The following is a 12060-nucleotide window of genomic DNA, read 5'->3' as shown; positions in this document are numbered from 1 at the left end:
ATGTCACAAAGTATTTTTTAAAATATTTATTGCATTTATTCTATATATTATTTAAATATTTGTATGGTATAAATGTTTTCATACAAAATCAGACTATTAAATTCATTCAATTGGCAACTGCGTTTTCAAAATTTCACCTCGGACCCCAGGTCAGGGGTTCCCAAACTGGGAGGCACCTGTTTGGTAACCCCTGCCCTGGTAGACCAAAAAATCGGATATATCCCAAAGTAGATTACAGAGGCCTATTTGGTTGATAAAGATGAGTTATGAGTTGCATAAAAATTAAGAAATGTGTGAAAATAATTTTCTGATTTTTTTGTTATGTCTTACATTTTGGCTCTCTATATTATACAAAGGAAGGCTATTTTCAAATACAGGCATCCCCCGAGTTACGTACGTATCGACTTCCGTTAACCCGTACTTACGTAAGTGATCACTGTGTTTCAAGTGGTTAAGTTGATTTTCGAATGTGAGCGCAATTAAGTAAGTATTCGTTCGTTTACCCAAAATATCGAATAATTATCAAGTTTTTTACATAATAAAACAATGTGACCCATGGCCATTTTACCCTAGATAGTGTTTAGCCTTGCCACCTGTCTGCCTCCAACTCTTTCTAACTTCTGTATCCGCCCCACTGACTCACATTCTCCCCATATCAATCAGCAAGTGTCCTTCCATCTCTTTCTCAGTCTTCCTGGGGGTCGTCTTCCATCAGGGTTTTCTGCCCAGACTTGTTTCAATATTGCCTCTTGCTCTCTTCATATTATGTACTCTGCCCATTGCAATCTGCGGCTCTTAGCTTCAGCTACTATGTCTGGCGAGTCGAAAAGGTCCCTGTTTTTCCTGTTGTGTTTTTTCTCCTGGTTAAAGTCTCTCTTGTTGGTCCAAAATCTTTATTCTCATAGGAAATTACTTCCTTTTCTCTTCTGTTGTCGATAACCCATGATTCAGTCCCATATAGAAGGATTGGTTTTATTTCTAGTTCAATAAGTTCAAAGTTTGGTTCTGATGGATAAAATTTTTGATGTTAGCAGTTTGTTCTAGGCATTCATACTGGGCATTTTATTTGCTGAATTCATTCTCTTTTGAGTCTCATATGATTTATGATTGTTTGAGCTGATTATGGCACCATGGTATTTAAATTCATTTATTCTTTCAAAATTGTGATCCTCAATTGTAACTTTCCTGAAGTTATCAGGGTTTTGACCCAAGGACATAAACTCGGTCTTATCATCATTGATTTTCAGTCCAACTTCTGTTTTTTTTTATCAGAATTTCTGTCATTCTTCTCAAGTCTTCCTTATTTTCCACTAGCAAAATCAAGTCACCTGCAAAGGCAAGCGCCAATATGTTTTTCCTCATTCTTATTCTCAAGTCTGTTTTCCTGATTTCTTTCAGTGCCTTTCCCAATGCCAAATTAAAAAGTATAGCCGAAAGGCCATCTCCTTGTACCATGCCAGTCTTTACCTCAAAGGTCATGGAGTGTTCATTGTCAACTTTCAGCTTTCATTTGGAATTTTTAAACGGAGCTTTGCAAACTCAATTAATTTTCTAGGAATTCGAAAGTTTTCCATTTTTTCCCACACTTTTCTCCAATTTAAACTATCATATGATTTTATAAGATGGACTGATACCCAAGGAAGTGTTTATTAAATTCCCAGTATTTTGAAGCAGCAATAAGTATCTGATCATTAGTAGCCTTTCATGAATCCTGTTTGGTGTTCTTCCAGTCTCACTTGTACACACTTCCAATCTGTTTAGCACTATTTTAGAAAAACTTTAGGGTCTTCTTTGTCACCATTTTGTGCAGTAGTATATATGCCGCACTAATACACTCTTATTTTTTCATATTATAGATTAAGAGGGTGCTGTCACAAAAATATGAAGCTGTCCACAGCATTGTTCGCCAGGCAGTGCAATATGTGAAGAGGGTTTCTTTCACTATGGATGCAGCAACTGTTATGAACTTCATCGTATTGACTGGACTTAGCATTGGTAAGCCATAATCTACCAACAATTTTGCGGTGAATTGTTGTGATAAATAATTGTTGAGTCGTTGAGATGAATTTTTACAAATTGAGGCTATTATAATAGTAACTAGAACTTTAGTCATTGGATCCATATTAACAAGATGTAATCATCTCTTACTCTTCTAATCAAAATGTCTGTACTATGAAATTATACATTTCTATTGAAACTGTGGCACAATTTCCTTTTCATCACAGATGAACAGAGCTTCACTATGGTATCTATGATTTTTGGGATAAAGCAATTTACTCCACACCACACCGCATTCAATATGTGCTGTGATCTGAAGGATATGATGTGCGGATGGAGCATTGACGAAAGAAAAAATTGTTAGATTAACCACTGACACTGCTTATAATATTGTTGTGGCTACAAGGCTACTAATTCCCTATCGGGAGGTACGTGTCCTGCATGGCACACAACATAAACCTGGTCGTGACTAAAGCTTTGGGAGCTAAGGAAGAAGCGGTGGAAGTGATTGAGAAAATTAAAAGAATTGTGGCTTACTTTAATCAGAGTAATGTGGCCCAAGACCACTTAAGAGAGGAGCAGAAGAAGGTGGGAAGGAGAGTTTACTTAAATTTAAAGCAGGAGGTTCCCACCAAATGGAACCATACATTTTACTGTATCGAAAGATTCACATTGCTGTTACCAATGGTGCGTAAAATACTCCTCTCCTCATCCCACGGGGATGCTCCTATGCCAACGGCAGAAGAGTTGGAGATTATGGGAGATGTTGTAAAGATTTTAGCACCTTTTTAGGCCTCCACTTAACACATATCAGGATATAAGTATATCAGTGGCACCTTGGTGATTCTGATGTGGAATTCTATATGCATTGCACTCTCAAAAATTAATGTAAATGATTCTGTGGTAGGTGAGCTCCATCAGAAATTGAGGGAAGGAGTTAGGTTGAGATTGGACCCCCTTGAGGAAAACTCTCTTTTAGCTGCAGCCACAATCCTACACCCCCATTAAAAAAAATACATTCCAAATCACCAATTAATGCTGTAAAAGCAGTGAATAATTCAAGGATATTAAGGCCGCACTGAGGAGTCAGTGGTCCCTTAGTCCCCCCATAGTTACCAACCAGCAAATTACAGGTAACCTATGGTCAGTACATGATACCATGGCAGCAGAAAGTTTACATGCGATTCCTGGTCCCCAAGATGGGAGTTTACCCACAGAATTTAAATTATACCTGAAACACCCTTACTGAGTAGATTATCGAATCCAATACAATTCTGGAAGGATATGAGAAATGCCTTCCCTGGAATTTATGAGGTCCCAATGAAGTACTTGGCTATAGTAGGTGATTCAGTTGCGTCTGAGAGGGTGGTTTCTCTCCTGAACTTTTTAAGTAGTGACCACAGAAGCCCACCTGATCACCAAAATCGGATAATTTTTCTGGGGTCCATAGATGATGATGATTTTTGGGATATGTAATATCAGATGCCCAAAAGTTGACTTATTCCCATCAGATGCCATTGCTTGTAAGTGTATAATGCATTTGTATCAATTTGTACATTAATAATTTTTTACTGTGATACTTAGGTTCTATTCAATGTTTCAAGGTTGACCTATATGATATATTTTTTTCAAAGCTTTTAATGAATATTATGTTTTTTATTTACCGAACACATTTTTTATGTTAAATATTTAAATGTTTTTCATAATCAGTATTGTAGCACTTATACTTATGTATTTATGGCAGCTTAGAAATGTTAGGTACTCTAACTGCAATCCTATTTGCTATATATGCATTTTTTGCAAGAAAAATTATTTGACCCTGGTGATTTCTGTATTTACTATCTATTTCTGTATTAATTACACACAGCACTGTATTTATTTTTGAAACTGCTCGGCAAGTTTCTTGATTGAAGCTTTCGCGGCTCATGATGATTAAAATAAGTCACATACGGGTGTATGCCGCGTGTCGTGATGGAGATAGCCCCGACGTTTCGCGACCAACTGCTGGTCACTTTTTCAAGGGAATAATGTTAGGATTGGGTTTATGCTGCCTTTTTATATTTCAGGTGGGAGGGGTGGGCGGAGGGTGTGGGGAGTTAGGACTGGAGGGGGAAGATAACGAAATGTTGCGGATGACTGGGTTCCAAGTATTGCTGATTCTTAATCCCGTATCAGTCCCTATTGTAGTTGTTCTTGTTTTTCTTTATTTCTATGGCCTCACGGATGAGTCGGGCTTTAAAATGTTTTATTTTTTATTTTTATTGATTTCTTTGAGTAAATAATATTACTACATTAATGTACATCTGCATCCAATCATTTTTTTCATTTGAAGAGAAAAGCAATTCCTTTTTTTATATCAATATTAAATTGAAACTTGGATTAATAAATATATTCATAGTTCGGGCATAGTGCCCCCCCCCCCCTGGAGCACTGTAGTCCCACTAGAAAATCTGGGGGGGAGCCCCCTTAGCTCTGATGAAGTTCCTTCAATAGGGTGGTTTCCTATTATTTTTTTATTGCCTAAATCGAAAGCTTATTACTCCTGGAGTACGTATTTCATGCTTTTAGATTTTTAAATGGCGATATCTATTTTTTGCGATTACATGAAAAGTGAAAAATTTTAATCACGCGAAAACGCGAGGCGTAAGTAGGAATGATGGGAAAAGTTCGTATGACGCATTTCTGTTTCCCCCTCCCGCCTTGTGAGGTGACCTTGGTCAAGGCTCTCAGCACTGATAGGACGCAGGATGCTAGCGGGTAGCTGAGTACCTTGCTGGCTGGTAGCGCTTGGCTTAAAAAAGGTTTATTAATACCTTATCAAACGAAGAAAACTTTCCGAAATTAGCCAGTTTTAATGGGTGATTATTAAGACATGTTTCCCTGAGCTCTGTGCCTCATGCATGCATTAGTAACCTCGGGCGATGTATAACTCCTATCCTCTCCTGTAGAAACTAGGTCCCTGTGACGTCACGTGGAGTGGAATCGCATGGGAGCCAATCTGGCCTATTTCAAATGAGGATAAAATTTGACCCTTGCCATTCGTCTAAACCGGTATTTCAAAAACCAAATAATTAGTGTATTATGAATACACTAGTGGTGGGTAACGGATTGCAATCAATGCCTTCTGTTTTCTTTGATGAAGGAAACTACCCTATTTATGTCTGCTACATCAGAGTGGCTACTGGGTCTCTGTGTACCATGCCCGCATCAAAATCCGAGGAGACTGTATGTTTTTCCCGCCCCAAGATATTCTAGAGGTACTACTTAATCTTTGGAGGGGCCAGGATCCCTCCAGATACCACGCTTGAAGATCACAAAATCTAAACAAACGGGGACCAGCATCACCAACATCCCCCAGCCCCAATTTTTTTCTGGGTGGCCAGGTACCTAAATAATAATGATAATAATGTCGTCTTTGTTATAACCAGCAAATTTAGGACTATAAAGCCCTCTCTTATAATAAACTTTAAATGAACGAATTCAAATGTATTACATGTACAATGGTTGGTAGCTGTATGAATGTTTTCCTTCGATTGTATACAAAGTGTCATCAAGAGGGATAGTGTTGACTGAAGGAGAAAGATTAGTGTTTTAAACAGGCTAGTGATGTCTGCTTAGAATTAAATATTATAATAATTATGAATCAACTACTTGTGCATTAGAGAAGAAATGAAATTGTCCGTCCAAAACATATAACTCGTAACAAATATTGGCTGAGTTGGTCAAACCTCTGGTACGGTTTTAGTAACTGCAGATTTAAAGCTTGGTGGTGCAAGTTAGGTGAAGCAATAATGTGTAATGAGGAATAATAACTTCATATAGACATTACTATAATGTAATATTTTTCTACTAGCAATTCAAAGTATGAAATTGATGCCAGCGTATTACAAATGCTATGGATGGTAACACTATAAATATTTCCTTTCCGAACGTAAACAATCCGTTTTCAAGATTTTATGCCTTATTATGAACATTATTGTTTTGATCAATCAAGTGATGTTTCCTTATGAAAATATTGTTACTCGTACGGTATTTCTATTTGTGTTCAAATTTGAGAATCGGAATCTGCTGGTCGATTTTTTGAGTCCAAAATGTTAGACTTGTAAGAAATATTGGCCGTGTTAGTCCAGTCTCTTGTATCCATTTATTTTTATCACTCTCCCTCATGGCTAAAACTTATTTATTGGCATACTTTATGGACTATATGTAGCCGCCGACAGGGCTTGTTCAGCATTACATTTGTTTCTATATTCTCATAAGAAGGAAGGGACTTTAAACTTTTTAGGCATTAACCTAGTCCATGAGTATCACTGTGACACCTTTTCTTTCCTCCCATGAGTTTAAAGTAAATTTTGAAAAGTTCACATTTGGATATTTCCTGTGTTTAACTTCAATTTGTACGAACATACCTTTCCTTTCCAGTAAGCTTAATTAATTATGAATTGTTATTTTCGGGGAGGCATGTGTAGTTTTTTGCTTCTCCTTTGCAAACGTTCGTGCCTGTTTAAATAAATATTCTTCCATTTGTAGAGATGCGGACATGAATATCGATCGTAAAAGAAGGATGGTATCTAAGACCACCAAGGGCAGAGGCTCACCGAAGCTCTGCCCTATTTGTGGAAAATGTACCAAACACAGATGGTCCGCCACATCCAACATGTTCACCCTTTCGTGTTTGAAAAACCATTGAGAAGTGCTCCCGGGCAATAACTTAGCTGGTTGCGAATGGTTTATTCCGATACCTGGAGCACTTCATATTAAACCTTTTCGGGGCACAGTGTAGGAACTCCCCTGAAGAAATACAAGAGAGCCTTGCATGCCTCGGGTTAGAGGTAATCCCTTCTGGGTTATCCCTCGAGGAGGCATGCGGGGTGGATGACGACAGAAATTAAGAGGTAAGTGACGAGTCTACGGGTTATTTACTAGGTGGATGGATTTACGGGTGGATGGGGAGAGAGATGATGTCGGGGTAAGTGACGGGTCGTCCTCCGTCGAGACATATTATTTTTCATGTTCTCATAAATATACTTCGTCGTTTTTGGTAGTGGAAAATTGTTTACGCTATCCCCGTTGACACTTATTTCTTCCTTTTTAGAACGCTGAGACATCGGAAGAGGTAGGAGAGTCGTATGGATCGCTTCCTCGGCATCCATCATGTACCACCTCAGCTCTCCTCGAGGTGGAGACTGAAAATCTCCCGCATGTGAGTCAATGAATTATTTACACTTTTTATTTGTAAATAGGACAGTTCTCATATCCCATTAAGTTTTTTTACTTTACGCCCTGTAATTTTCCGTTTTCCTTTTCAGAGCTCTGAAGGTGCCAGTACAAAGAAGTTGGCGCGGCATGTATTGATAATAGAACTTCGATAAAAAATAGATATAGATGAGAGGGTATTTGAATATCGCCCAGTTTGCACTCCACCATTTTCAAATAATACAAACAGCCGTTGCAAACGTCTTACTTCATTCTTCATTCATACCTTAGGACAGAGTCGAGGTTCACCAGCAGGAGGCAGATGTCGGAGAATCTGTGAGTTAATGCTATATTTATATTTGATACTTAGACTTGAAAAGTACCTATTGCACGCCATGGAAATCATCCGAAATCAACCTATAACTTTCCCGAATCAATATAAGCAAATATCTGACTTTGGGTTTCTTTATACTCTGTTAGGGAAACATGGATGACATAATCCTCTTACTTACGACCAGGGATTGGAGTCTCAACTACCTCAGACGCCGCGGGGTAGGTAAAGGAAGAACTGTTTCAAATTGTGACATTGAAAGTTAAAGTGCTAATTTTAGCTAATTTTCGCCGGGATATTGCCATTCGCCATCGCCATTGCCTCGGGTGAGTTAATGTACAGCAGAAAGAGAAGAGGAGAGCTGTGAACAAGTGCTTGGATTTTATTGAACTTCTTCATTTTTCATTTGAACAAACATAAGTTAACAATGTCTTTTTTCTTTGTTTCTTTCAGGGGTAAGGATACAGATTCAGTTGGAATGGAGGAAACACCAGTTGCTTTGAATGGGGAGGTGGATGCCCTATTTATGTGAGTCAACCATTTGTTCTCACTTGATAATAAGACTAGAGGGATACTTACTTTAGTCCATGCTAATCACCCAAATTCTACCTTTTCCTTATGTGGAAACATGGTTCATTCCCATTAATTAAGTTTTCCCAATTTTAGGATGCTGATGCATCTGTGGAGGACGGGTCTCCACAGTCAAAACTGTCACAGGTGAATACAGAACCTAGGTGAATAGCAGATTTATATAACAAAATTTTCATTTTGTTACTTATCCCACTTCTTCATTTGTAAAAACATTAGTGTAAAATGTCTCCTTTTTGTTTCTTTCATGTGTAAGGAAACGGATTCAGTGCATTTGGAGGAAACACCAGTTGTTTTGAACGGGGAGATGGAGGCGCAATGCCCTATTTATGTGAGTCAACCAATTATTCCTACTTGATAATAAGACTAGAGGGATACTTATTTTAGTCCATGCTATTCAACCAAATTCTACCTTTACCTTACTCGGAAACAATTTATCCCCGGCAATTTATTATTTACAATTTTAGGATGCTGAGACATCTGCGCTAGACAGGGCCGAAAAATCACAACTGCCACGGGTGAATTCATAACTTCGGTGAAAAGCAGATTAGGAAAGAAATTTTTTATTATGTTCCCAGGTTTTACCCCACTTCTTTGTTTTATCTTCGTGCATACATATGTTGATAATGTCTCTCATTATGCTTGTTTCATATTTTAGCACACGGATATAGTGAAATTGGGGGAGACACCAGGGTTGATTGTCCTGGATTTGGAGGCTCAGTTGAAGACCTCTGCGAGTCCATCAAACTTGTTGCCAATGGTGACACTTTTTTAACTTTCTTGTACGGTTATTTACCATTCATTTTATCATTCACCACTATTTATCATTCAATTAGCACGAATTTAAGCGAAAAATAAAACCACTTTCACGGACCTCTTAAGTATTGGTATATGATCCAATTTATCATACTTTTCTCAGCTTAGGTGGTAAGTAAATGCTCGAAAAAAAATCCAATAAAAATGGATACTGGATGTTTACAACTTAACAATTTTACATGTGTAAATATTTGTAATGTAATTCTTGAGAACTGAGAACTTTTGTAGGTTTGTAGGGAACAGAATTTAAAACGGTCTCTCGGGAAGCACTTGGAAACTTTGTATGACTCTTTACCTACGTATGGTAGCTTCACCCACTTCTTTGTGTTTGAGGTCTGCTTAAGGTCTGTGATTTCTTTAATGACTTTTTTCTTTCGTGAATTCTGCAATATCCTTTCAATTAGATACCCCTCGTAACCGTTAACAGTAGCAATGTGATGAATGTGGTTTAGTTCTTTGGCAAAGGACTCCCGTGAAAGTGGAATATTCATGAGTCTATTAATCATAGAGTGGAATGCTGCCATTTTGTGACTGAAGGCATGGCACGAATCAGATGGAATGACCATATCTGTAGATGTCGGCTTTCTAAAGATGTCAAATGTATGTTTATCCCCGAATATAGATATTTGCAAATCTAAAAAACTTAAACTTCCATCTGTATCTTTCTCCATAGTGAAATTAATGTTTTTATGGCATGAGTTTAAAAGGTTTAAGAAATTATTGGCTTGCCGTAAGCTTCCGGTCCAACAACATAAAACCATCATCCCAACGACCATCAACCTTTCTTCGCACAAGTTCTCACCACAGGAACAAGGAGTACTAGACAATGGTCTGAAGTTTTCCCCCACCCCAAAAACTTTTGATTCTTTTAAACAGCTCTCGATAGATTGTGAAGTGGCCCTTTGTAGAGAGCCATTGGGCACCAAACAATTATGTGCTAATAATCTCATTGACTCCTTCAACAACAAATCTCGATGTAAATCAGATAAACGAAATAACAATAATGTAATTAAGTCTATTTGCTGGACAATTAACAGTGAAAACCTAGTAGTGATCAAATCAGATAAAGGCAATAGTACTGTGATCCTCAATAGGAAAGATTACGTGGACAAGTGCCTCTCCTTCATCCGTGAGAATTCATTCTCAGTTCTTTGCAGTGACCCCACCAAAGTGCTACAAAAGGAAGTGAAAGAAGCAATCAACGCGTGCCCTGGTGTACTCACACAGTGTTACAAACATCACTTGTTACAAAGGAATCCCCTTTTTCCTAGGCTATATGGACTCCCAAAAATCCATAAATCAAATATTCCCATACGACCAGTGGTTTCCGGTGTTGGATCTCCAACACATAAACTTTCGCATAGAATTAATCACCTATTCCGTCAGCTCACTAAGTTTACCCCGAAATTCAGTATAAAAAACTTTACAGTACTTGCCGAAAAACTTAAACCCATCAAGTTACCCCGGAACGCCAAACTAATTTCCTTTGACGTTAAGAACCTTTTCACTTCCATACCCGTGAAAGAAGCCTTAGAAATGGCCAAAAATATCCTCAACAATTCACAAGCAAACCCAGTTGCCATACAAGAATTGACCATTCTTTTGGAGGTATGTGTTAAACAAAATTACTTTCTTTTTAATAGTATATTTTATCAACAAGACGAAGGCTTATCAATGGGGTCCCCCCTTTCCCCATTACTAGCCGAAATTTTTATGGACAATTTTGAAAGAAAGATTTTTTAACTCCAATGACTCACTTGTAAAGAACGTATTTAATTGGTTTCGATATGTCGATGATATTTTATGTTGTTGGACCGGAAGCTTACGGCAAGCCAATAATTTCTTAAACCTTTTAAACTCATGCCATAAAAACATTAATTTCACGATGGAGAAAGATACAGATGGAAGTTTAAGTTTTTTAGATTTGCAAATATCTATATTCGGGGATAAACATACATTTGACATCTTTAGAAAGCCGACATCTACAGATATGGTCATTCCATCTGATTCGTGCCATGCCTTCAGTCACAAAATGGCAGCATTCCACTCTATGATTAATAGACTCATGAATATTCCACTTTCACGGGAGTCCTTTGCCAAAGAACTAAACCACATTCATCACATTGCTACTGTTAACGGTTACGAGGGGTATCTAATTGAAAGGATATTGCAGAATTCACGAAAGAAAAAAGCCATTAAAGAAATCACAGACCTTAAGCAGACCTCAAACACAAAGAAGTGGGTGAAGCTACCATACGTAGGTAAAGAGTCATACAAAGTTTCCAAGTGCTTCCCGAGAGACCGTTTTAAATTCTGTTTTTATTCCCTAGTGACGCTTAAAAAATTATTTGACAAATCATTAGATAAATTGGACCCTCTTTTAAGATCCGGCATTTATGCAATCAGCTGCGACTCATGTGATTCAACATATGTAGGACAAACTGGTCGGAATTTCAAAGTAAGGACAGCAGAGCACAAAAGATGTTTTGATAAGAAAGACACCAAATCCCAGCTAGCCACTCACCTTATCAACGAGAACCATTCATGCAGTTTCCAGCCTAAAATACTGGCCTTCGAAGGAAAAGGACGTCGGCTCGACGCACTCGAGCAATGGGAAATTACCAGGAGGAGAAAACGCAAGGAAAATCTTTTGAATGACATTGAGTTCCTGAGTCATTCCCCGTTGTTAGCCCTCCCCCCTCTCAAAACCTTCAACCGAACTCCAAATCCTTACGTATCCCAACCACCTCCCCACCCCCTTCCCCATCCTTTACCCCCCCAAACCCTCTCCCACTTCCGCCGACTCATAAATATACCCCTCCCATTTGCATGATTGTATATATATATGACTTCTTGACGAAAATATGGCATTTTGTACCTGATGATAGCGAAGTAAGGTCGCTGAAACGCGTCGTACCAAAAAAAATTACTGTGGACATGCACTAAGTTTGCTCTTTATTTACCATTGTACAGATATGTTGTTACTTATGCAAAAAGATGTTCAATATGACGATTTGGGATAATTACATAAATGATAAAACCCACTAAATATAAAGACTTGATTTATATATAGGAATGTTAAATCACCTACAATTACAATAGTTTTAAAATACAATTGAATATAAATAGTA

At 37.9% G+C, this 12060-nt stretch overlaps 1 long non-coding RNA gene across 2 annotated transcripts; it reads left to right on the top strand.

Annotated features, from left to right (window-relative positions):
* The first annotated feature begins 1867 nt into the window (after window positions 1-1867).
* Window positions 1868-8465, top strand: LOC124173235. 2 transcript variants are annotated; one of them, XR_006868467.1, is made up of 7 exons: window positions 1868-1995; window positions 7094-7201; window positions 7308-7530; window positions 7675-7746; window positions 7979-8053; window positions 8192-8259; window positions 8370-8465. It is a non-coding gene; the product is annotated as an uncharacterized LOC124173235 (long non-coding RNA). The 2 variants fall into 2 exon arrangements; XR_006868466.1 differs by having other exon boundaries at window positions 7675-7851.
* Window positions 8466-12060: the final 3595 nt, after the last annotated feature.

The sequence above is a fragment of the Ischnura elegans genome (genome assembly GCF_921293095.1).
Source record: "Ischnura elegans chromosome 13 unlocalized genomic scaffold, ioIscEleg1.1 SUPER_13_unloc_4, whole genome shotgun sequence".
Taxonomy (NCBI): Eukaryota; Metazoa; Arthropoda; class Insecta; order Odonata; family Coenagrionidae; genus Ischnura; species Ischnura elegans.
The sequence above is the reverse complement of the archived record's forward strand: the minus strand, read 5'-3'. Positions and strand labels throughout refer to the sequence as shown.